Genomic DNA, 9,229 nt, shown 5'->3' on the forward strand with positions numbered 1-9,229 from the left:
AAATTTGTTCTTTGTTTTCAAATTGTGTTTGTGTCTCCCTGATGCACTTTGTCATTGTGAATGTTACAAGTTGCATTACTTATATCCTGTCTAATTTATAAGATTGCTGTCTCTTGCAGTAACCAAAGTGTAATCAGACCTGTATGGCTAAAGATATTTTGAGAAGATAACATTTATAACATAAAATAATTCTAATAGTGTGATTCTAGGTATGGGAAAAAGCAACAAGATAAAATGTCTCTTGGATTGTAGTTAGACAGAATCCAGAGAATTTTTAATTGTTGCTGGGGCCTGGTCCAAAATTTAACACCTGGACTGGCAAATCAAGAATTTTTACCTGAACTGGGATGAACCTCCCAGTGCCATGGGACAAAAGTTGATCATGACATGTCTTCCAAATATTGGTCAAATTCCTGACCAAGAGGGGAAAACTTGAGAAATGGAATCAGCAATTGTGGCCCTCCAATGTAAGCTGGTGAGCCCCAAGGAAGGAGAATACCTGCTATCTACTAGCCATAACACTGCAGCCACTCCCTATGGTGAGCCCCAAGGAAATTCTGAGAATACAAGATTAAGGTCCCCAGATAGCTAATGTATATACAAGAAAATAATTTTAATGAGCCCTGACTCTTGCATCTTCCTATACATAGAAAAGAACTAAATTCCTTAACTTGAAATGCTGCCTCCTGGGTTTGAAGTTCAGTATTTCTAAGTTTGAAGGTGTAAAGTAAACAGTTTCCAAAAGAGAAACAAAGACAAATCTCAACATTTGAAACATTGGCACTGATGGCAGACACTCCCAGAAAGACCCATCTGATGAAACAGAATGGTCATCACCCCCTTTCTCCCACAAGATTGTGGAATGGACTTCAACAGTGGGGAATTGTTGCAGAGAAAACCAATTCTGACTCCATGTTGGAACTCTTTATTTGACTTGCTTTTCATTGCTGTTGTTATTATAATCATACATAATGGCCTGCCTCAAAGGACCCTGACCCTCTACCTGACTATTAAACTAAAGTGTCTTTGTTCAGCTCACAGTGAGATTTTCAGACCCTGCCCACCTGTCAATTGCTACAAAAAAGAAGATATTAACCCACCCCTTCTAAAGGCTGGCCCTTCTGGAGATGTTTTGCAAGACTGAAGATCTTTTTTACTTTCCCTGCCCACTGCCTCTCCCTCTTTATTCTGCCTTTTGACTTTAGTTTCTCATTGCTTCTCTCTTTGTTACTATAAAAGAACCTGGAATCCAGACCCCAAAAAGATGGTTATTTTGAGACATAAGTCTGCCATCTTCCCAGTCAACTGGCTTTCAGGATAGAGTCGTATTCCTTGCCTCAAAAAAAAAAAAAAAAGGAGAAAAGAAAACATTATGCTAAAAATGGTACATATTGTATGCTTTCATTTATATCATATTCTATTATTTGAACATGGTCAACAAAACTATTGCAGGAATAAATGAACACTTTTCTGTATGTGCCTTGCAATATGATGAAAATGGTAGATTTCAGAGTTCTGCTTTCCTGAATTGTAGAAAAACAGGGATCATTCTGCAGTAATTAATTTTATTTTCTTATTACTTAGTACTGGTGTTGTTGACAAACTCAGACAAAACCCAATGATATATTCTTCAGTTCAGTTGAGTTCAGACAGTCGTGTCTGACTCTTTGCAAACCCATGGACTGCAGCAAGCCATGTTTTCCTGTCCATTACAAACTCCTAGAGCTTGCTCAAACTCATGTCCAACAAATCAGTGATGCCATCCAACCATCTCATCCTCTGTTGTCCCCTTCTCCTCCTGGTTTCAATCTTTCCCAGTATCAGGGTCTTTTCTAAAGAGTCAGTTGTTCGATCAAGTTGCCAAAGTATTGGAGCTTCAGCTTCAGCATCAGTTCTTCCCAAGAATATTCGGGACTGATTACCTTTAGAATTGACCGGTTTGATCTCCTTGCTGTCCAAGGGACTCTCAACAGTCTTCTCAAACCCCACAGTTCAAAAGCATTGATTCTTCGGTGCTCGGCTTTCTTTATGGTCCAACTCTCACATCCATACATGACTACTGGAAAAACCATAGCTTTGACTAGACAGACCTTTGTTGGCAAAGCAATGTCTCTGCTTTTTAATATGCTGTCTAGGATGGTCATAGCTTTTCTTCCAAGGAGCAAGTGTCTTTTAATTTCATGACTGCAGTCTCCATTTGCAGTGATTTTGGAGCCCAAGAAAATAAAGTCTGTTGCTGTTTCCACTGTTTGCCCATCTATTTGCCATGAAGTGATGGGACCGGATGCCATGATCTTCATTTTTTGAATGTTGAGTTTTAAGCCAACTTTTTCACTCTCCTCTTTCACTTTCATCATGAGGCTTTTTAGTTCCTCTTCGCTTTCTGCCATAACGGTGGTGTCATATGCTTATCTGAGGTTATTGATATTTCTCCAGGTAATCTTAACTCCAGCTTGTGCTTCATCCAACCCGCCATGTACTCCTTTCTCAGTTTGGAACCAGTCCATTGTTCCATGTCTGGTTCTAACTGTTGTTTCTTGACCTGCATACAGGATTCGCAGGAAATAGGTAAGGTGGTCTGTATTCCCATCTCTTTAAGAATTTCCCATAGTTTCTTGCAATCCACACAGGAAAAGGTTCTTAGTGTAGTCAATAAAGTAAAAGTAGATATTTTTTTCTGGAATTCCCTTCCTTTTCCTATGATCCAACAGATGTTAACAATTTGATCTCTGGTTCCTCTGCCTTTTCTAAAACCAGCTTGAACATCTGGAAGTTCTCAGCTCACATACTGTCGAAGCCTGGCTTGGAGAATTTTGAGCATTACTTTGCCAGTGTGTGAGATGAATGCAATTGTGTGGTAGCTTGAGCAATCTTTGGCATTGCCTTTCTTTGAGTTTGGAATGAAAACTGACCTTTTCCAGTCCTGTGGCCACTGCTGAGTTTTCCATGTTTGCTGTTATATTGAGTGCAGCACTTTCACAGCATCATCTTTTAGGATTTGAAATTGCTCAGCTGGAATTCCATCACCTCCACTGACTTTGTTCATAGTGATGTTTCCTAAGCCCCATTTGACTTCGCACTCCAGGATGTCTGGCTCTAGGTGAGTGATCACACCATTGTGGTTGTCTGAGTCATTAAGATCTTTTTTGTATAGTTCTTCTGTGTATTCTTTCAATTCTTCTTAATATCTTCCGCTTCTGTTAGGTCCATACCATTTCTGTCCTTTATTGTGCCCATCTTTGGATGAAATGTTCCCTTGGTATCTCTAATTTTCTTGAAGAGATCTCTAGTCTTGCCCATTTTATTGTTTTCCTCTATTTCTTTGCATTGATCACTAAGGATCAATTAATTAGGGCTTCTCTGGTGGCTCAGAGGGTAAAGTGGCTGCCCGCTATGTGGGAGACCCAGGTTTGATCCCTGGGCTGGGAAGATCCCCTGGAAAAGGAAATGGCAATCCACTCCAGTATTTTTGCCTGGAAAATCCCATGGACAGAGGAGCTGGTAGTCTACAGTCCATGAGGTCACAAAGAGTCAAACACACTGAGCACTTCACTTTCTTTTCTTTCTTATCTCTGCTTGCTATTCTTTGGAACTTTGCATTCAGATGGATTTATCTTTTCTTTTCTCCTTTGTCTTTAACTTCTTTTCTTTTCTCAGTTATTTGTAAGACCTCCTCAAACAGGCATTTTTACCTTTTTGCATTTTTTTTTCTTGGGGATAGTTTTGATCGCTGCCTCCTGTACAATGTCACGAACCTCTGTCCATAGTTCTTCAGGGACTTTGTCTATCAGATCTAATCCCTTGAATCTATTTGTCACTTCCACTGTATAATCATAAGGGATTTGGTTTAGGTTATATGTGAATGGTCTAGTGGTGTTCCCTACTTTCTTCAATTTAAGTCTGAATTTTCAATAAAGAGTTCATGATCTGAGCCACAGTCAGCTCCTGGTCTTGTTTTTGCTGTCTGTATAGAGCCTCTCCATCTTTGGCTGCAAAGAATATAATCAATTTAATTTTTATATTGACCATCTGGTGATGTCCAATTTGCAAAGTTGTGTCTTATGTTGTTGGAAGAGTGTGTTTGCTATGACCAATGCATTCTTTTGGCAAAACTCTATTAGCCTTTTCCCTGCAGCATTTTGTACTCTAAAGCCAAACTTGCCTGTTACTCCAGGTATGTCTTGACTTCCTACTTTTGCATTCCAGTCCCATAGGATGAAAACGATATCTTTTTTTGGTGTTAGTTCTAGAAGGTCTTGTAGGTCATCATAGAACTGTTCAACTTCAGCTTCTTCAGCCTTAGTTGTTTGGGCCTAGACTTGGATTACTGTGATATTGAATGAAACGAACAGAGATCATTCTGTCATTTTTGAGTTTGCACCCAAGTACTGCATTTTGGACTCTTTTGTTGACTATGAGGGCTACTCCGTTTCTTCTAAGAGATTCTTGCCCACAGTAGTACATATAATGGTCATCTGAATTAAATTTGACCATTCCAGTCCATTCTAGTTCACTGATTCCTAAAATGTTGTTGTTTGGTCTTGCCATCTCCTGTTTGACCACTTCCAATTTACCTTGATTCATGGACCTAACATTCCAGGTTCCTATGCAATATTGTTCTTTACAGCATCAGACTTACTTCACCAGTCACATCCAGAGCTGGGCATTGTTTTTACTTTGAGTTCATCTCTTCGTTCTTTCTGGAGTTATTTCTCCACTCTTCTCCAGTAGCATATTGGGCACCTACTGACCTGGGGAGTTCATCTTTCAGTGTCCTATCTTTTTGCCTTTTAATACTATTCATGGGGTTCTGAAGGTAAGAATACTGAAGTGGTTTGCCATTCCCTTCCCCAGTGGACCACGTTTTGTCAGAACTGTCCACCATGACCCGTCCATCTTGGGTGGCCCTACAGGGCATGGCTCATAGTTTCATTGAGTTTGACAAGGCTGTGAGTCATGTGATCAGTTTGGTTAGTTTTCTGTGACTGTGATTTTCATTCTGTCTGCCCTCTGATGGAGAAGGATAAGAGGCTTGTGGAAGCTTCCTGGTGGGAGGAACTGGCCGTGGGGGAATCTGGGTCTTGTTCTGATGGGTGGGGCCCATCAGTAAATCTTTAATCCAATTTTCTGCTGATGGGCGTTGCTGTGTTCTCTCCCCCTTCTTTGGCCTGAGGCCAAACTATGGTAGGGGTAATTCTTTTAAACACTTCCAGGAAAGGTTGATATTATGACTCTCAAATGCATTTTCTTCACTCTCCTGCTGCCAGTACACAGCACAGAGGCTCTTTTCTCAGTGATACTGATTTTTAAGGGTCAGTTCAACCTTTTAAGATGTCACCTTGTGATTTTGGCACACCTTCTGAGGAGATGGTGTACAGGGAGGCAGAGTTGCCCATTATCAGCTGCAAGTCATAAGTGCTGTTTGGCAGAGATAAGAAATTTAAACAAGTTTCCCAAGGTAGTTCCAAATTATTGCCTGTAGTATAATTCTAACTTGTTTACTTAGCAATACAAGGAAGGTTTTAAGAAAACAGCTCTCACAATAAACATTTAACATAAAGCACCTTATGCACATATCTCTAGCTGATTAGTGGTTCATATAATCTCTTCCACTTTCCATTCATCCAGTCTTGACTTCATGTCAGAAGTCTTCCTGCAGCTTGTTCTCTACTTCTAGATGTAACATATTTCTCTCTCTAGATGTAACATATTTCTCTCTCTAGAGAAAACCCTGTCTAACTTCTTCCTGAGGTAATCAAAAGGGGAGACACTGGCTAATTTTCTCTTGTTGCAAAAAAAGCCCCTGCCTCTCCCCAATTAATTTCTTTCTGTCAGCAAAAGGGACATTTCACTGCTTATTCTATTCTAGCTCTTTTTAGTCCCTAATGAAGCGATCAAACTCCAGTAAGTATTAGGTTTTCAGTTTTGCAGTTTTATTCCGCTTTTCCTTCCTTTTGAAGAATCACATTTGTTCCTTCCCTCTAGTGTGTGAATTTATCTGCTCACTGTGTCTTGTTAGTTAATAGTACCTTCCCTTTAGTTTCAGGGGTGCTTTAGGTTAAATGAGAAGTTTTACAAACACCAGAAATAAAACTTACAGAAGAATTTGTTCAAGGTTAAAATGGTAATGTTACAACAAACTTTGCATAACACCATAGGTTCTCTTTCTAAAGAGTTTTCTATTGGAATTCCCATCAGTTCAGTTCAGTCGCTCAGTCATGTCCGACTCTTTGCTACCCCATGGACTGCAGCCCGCCAGGCCTGCCTGTCTATCACCAACTCCTGGAGTTTACTCAATCTCATGTCCATTGAGTCTGTGATGCCATCCAACCATCTCATCCTCTGTCATCCCCTTCTCCTCCCGCCTTCCCATAGTTTTATTATTTTCATTTTCATTTACAAGAGTCTCTCATCAGCTTCTATTGTTGGCCAGTTAGGCATTAATTGCAGGTGTGCCTACCAGAGTGAAATAAAATGGCTCAAACTGGGAATCTGCCTGTCAGGATGTATCTGGAAACAATGGTGAAGTCAATCAATGTTGAAATGAATTTGCGGTTTTTTTTTATTAGTCATATGTTACTGAGTGCAGCATTTTGTTCCCCAAATTGGACTTTTTCATTGTTATTTTGAACCAACAGTAAAGACCCTGACTATTGAAATACAAATGACCAATGAACATGAGAAACATATTTCTAATAAGATAAATTCAAACTAAGAACACAGTGGGAACATATTTTTTCAATCTATCCTATTTTTGTGAATTATTTTAAAAACAGTATAGTCATTATTTATATAGACATAAGCAAGCAAACACTCAAAAATGGCTTTCTGTTAGTGAATTGACAGATTCCCCACCCCCTGCCCCATTTTTGACTAATGTGTATTCTGTGTCCACCATGTGCTAGATATTGTGGTAGAAGCTTGACATGCATTATCTTATTTAATTCTCAAAACAAGTTTGTGAGGTAGGCACTCTTATTATCCCCATCTTATAGATGAGAAAATTGAAGCTTAGAGATGGAAAGTAACTAACCTAATCCCATAAAACTGTGAGCGGCAGACTTGAATACGTGTCTTTTGGATTCTAACACCTATGCCAGCCTCATTGAGTGTTGGAATTATAGGAGATATTTTATTTCTTCCCTACTCCCCTCAATGTATTTTTTAAAAAATGAACATTATACTTTTTATAATCAAAAGATACAGTTCATTTTTTTTAAGGAGTTCCTCCTGCATTTCTCAATTTGCTCTATGTGAGATCAACAACTTTGGAAGTGGCATGAAATTATCCAGAAGTAAGGTATATTTGCAGAGAGAATGTGGCCCTATCTACGGATCAAGACAGGCAATTGTAGGTTTCATAGAGTCATCAGTTGTGGCCCTCAGTATGTATATAGTCTTGAAGGGCTCTTTGCTTCAGCAGAGGACTTTCCATGTGGAAGTCTTATATAGAAATTGAGTATATTTCCTCTCTCTATCCACTCACACTCATCACTCCTAAGCCTGGGTCATAATACACCTCATTCAAAATGTATTGAGATAAGAAATGTCCATTTTATAGCTTTGCTTTTTATCATCTATAAAAGAGAATCTAGAATATTGAACAGTTTCTCCTTTAGTAAAACAAAATCAAGCTGCTCAGGATTCAAATGTGCTAATTATTATTTTGTTTTATAAACGCTCCCACAAGATTGTCCTGTATAATTTATTACTTAAATGGATAGCATTGTAAATATTTAACATGTTTTTCTCAGTGGGAGTAAGTCCTTTATCACATGCCTGTTGGAAATAGAAAAAAAACACATTTGAAACTAATTACCTTACTAAAACATTGTTTAGTATTTGGGCCTCGTTAATTTTATAAGTCAGTGTCAAGCTGTTGGTTAGATGAGCCTCTGTGGGCCATTCACGCCCTGTTTAGGATTCTTGCCTCTTAATTATTTTTCTTAGAGCATCTTTCACATCCTTGGTCCTCAAAATATAAATGAGACAGTTCAGCATAAGGGTTACAGCACCATAAATTGCAGAGATGACTTTATCCTGGTCCTGGTACTGCCTTGATTGAGGTTTCAGGTACATGTAGTTGGCTGTCCCATAAAATATGTTGACCACAGGTGGATGGGATCCACAGGTGGAGAAAGCTTTGAGCCTGGCCTCTGCAGAATGGATCTTGAGCACGGCAACCACAATGCAAGTATAGGCGATGAGGATGAAGGTGAAAGGGCAGGGGCAGTGTGAATATACCAATGACCAGATCCAGAATAAGTCTAACTGGAGTTTCTGAGCAGATGAGCTTCAAAAGGGCCTGTGTCTCACAGGTAAAATGTTTGATGAGATTGTGTCCACAAAAATGGGCCAGAATTGCAGTGATTGGTATTACTGCTAAAAGGAAAGCACTAGCTCAGGTCACCACAGCCAACTGTATGCAGATCTGGTTATTCATAATGATAGTGTAATGCAGGGGATTTGAGATTGCAATAAATCTATCATAAGCCATGACAGCAAGGAGGAGGCACTCTGTCATCCCCAGAAAAAGAGAAATGACCATCTGAGCATAACAAGCTAGTATAGGAAATGATGGGGTAGTTTCTTAAAGCATTGAACAATATAAAAGGCACTGAATTGCTGGAGTAGCAGATATCAAGGAAGGACAGATTGATTAAGAAAAAATACATAGGGGTGTGAAGCCTTCTATCTCTTCTAACCATGACAATGATAAAACTGTTACCCACCAATGTGATCAGGTAGACTGCTACCATGGTGCAGAAAAAGGCAATCTGGTCTTTTGGATGATTTGACAAACACACCAGGATGAACTCTGTCACCTCGCTGACATTATCAGAAACTGGAATATCCATTTTGTTCTATTTGCTGAGGTAGAAGAAATTGAAATCATTTTAATTTGGGAGACATTGATTATTTACTGTATCCTCATTAGCATGCGTGTGTGCCTGCTCAGTCACTTTAGTCCTGTCCTACTCTTTGCGACCTTATGGACTGCAGCCCACCAGGCTCCTCTATCCATGGGATTCTCCAGGCAAGAATATTGGAGTGGGTTGCCATGCCCTCCTCTGTGGGATCTTCCTGACCCAGGGATCGAACTCGCATCTCTTGTGTCTCCTGCACTGCAGGCAGATTTTTTACCACTGAGCCACCACGGAAGCCCCCTCAGTAGCATATCAGGTGCTATTAGGAGAAGGAGAATATCTACCAATTAAGTGATGCTGTT

General features: G+C 39.6%; 1 pseudogene; it reads right to left on the reverse strand.

Annotated features, from left to right (window-relative positions):
• Positions 1-7,917: 7,917 nt before the first annotated feature.
• Positions 7,918-8,858, reverse strand: LOC145535581 (olfactory receptor 13H1-like; annotated as a pseudogene).
• Positions 8,859-9,229: the final 371 nt, after the last annotated feature.

Source organism: Giraffa tippelskirchi, chromosome X (genome assembly GCF_054371585.1).
Source record: "Giraffa tippelskirchi isolate mGirTip1 chromosome X, T2T-mGirTip1v1.2.pri, whole genome shotgun sequence".
NCBI classification, from domain to species: domain Eukaryota; kingdom Metazoa; phylum Chordata; class Mammalia; order Artiodactyla; family Giraffidae; genus Giraffa; species Giraffa tippelskirchi.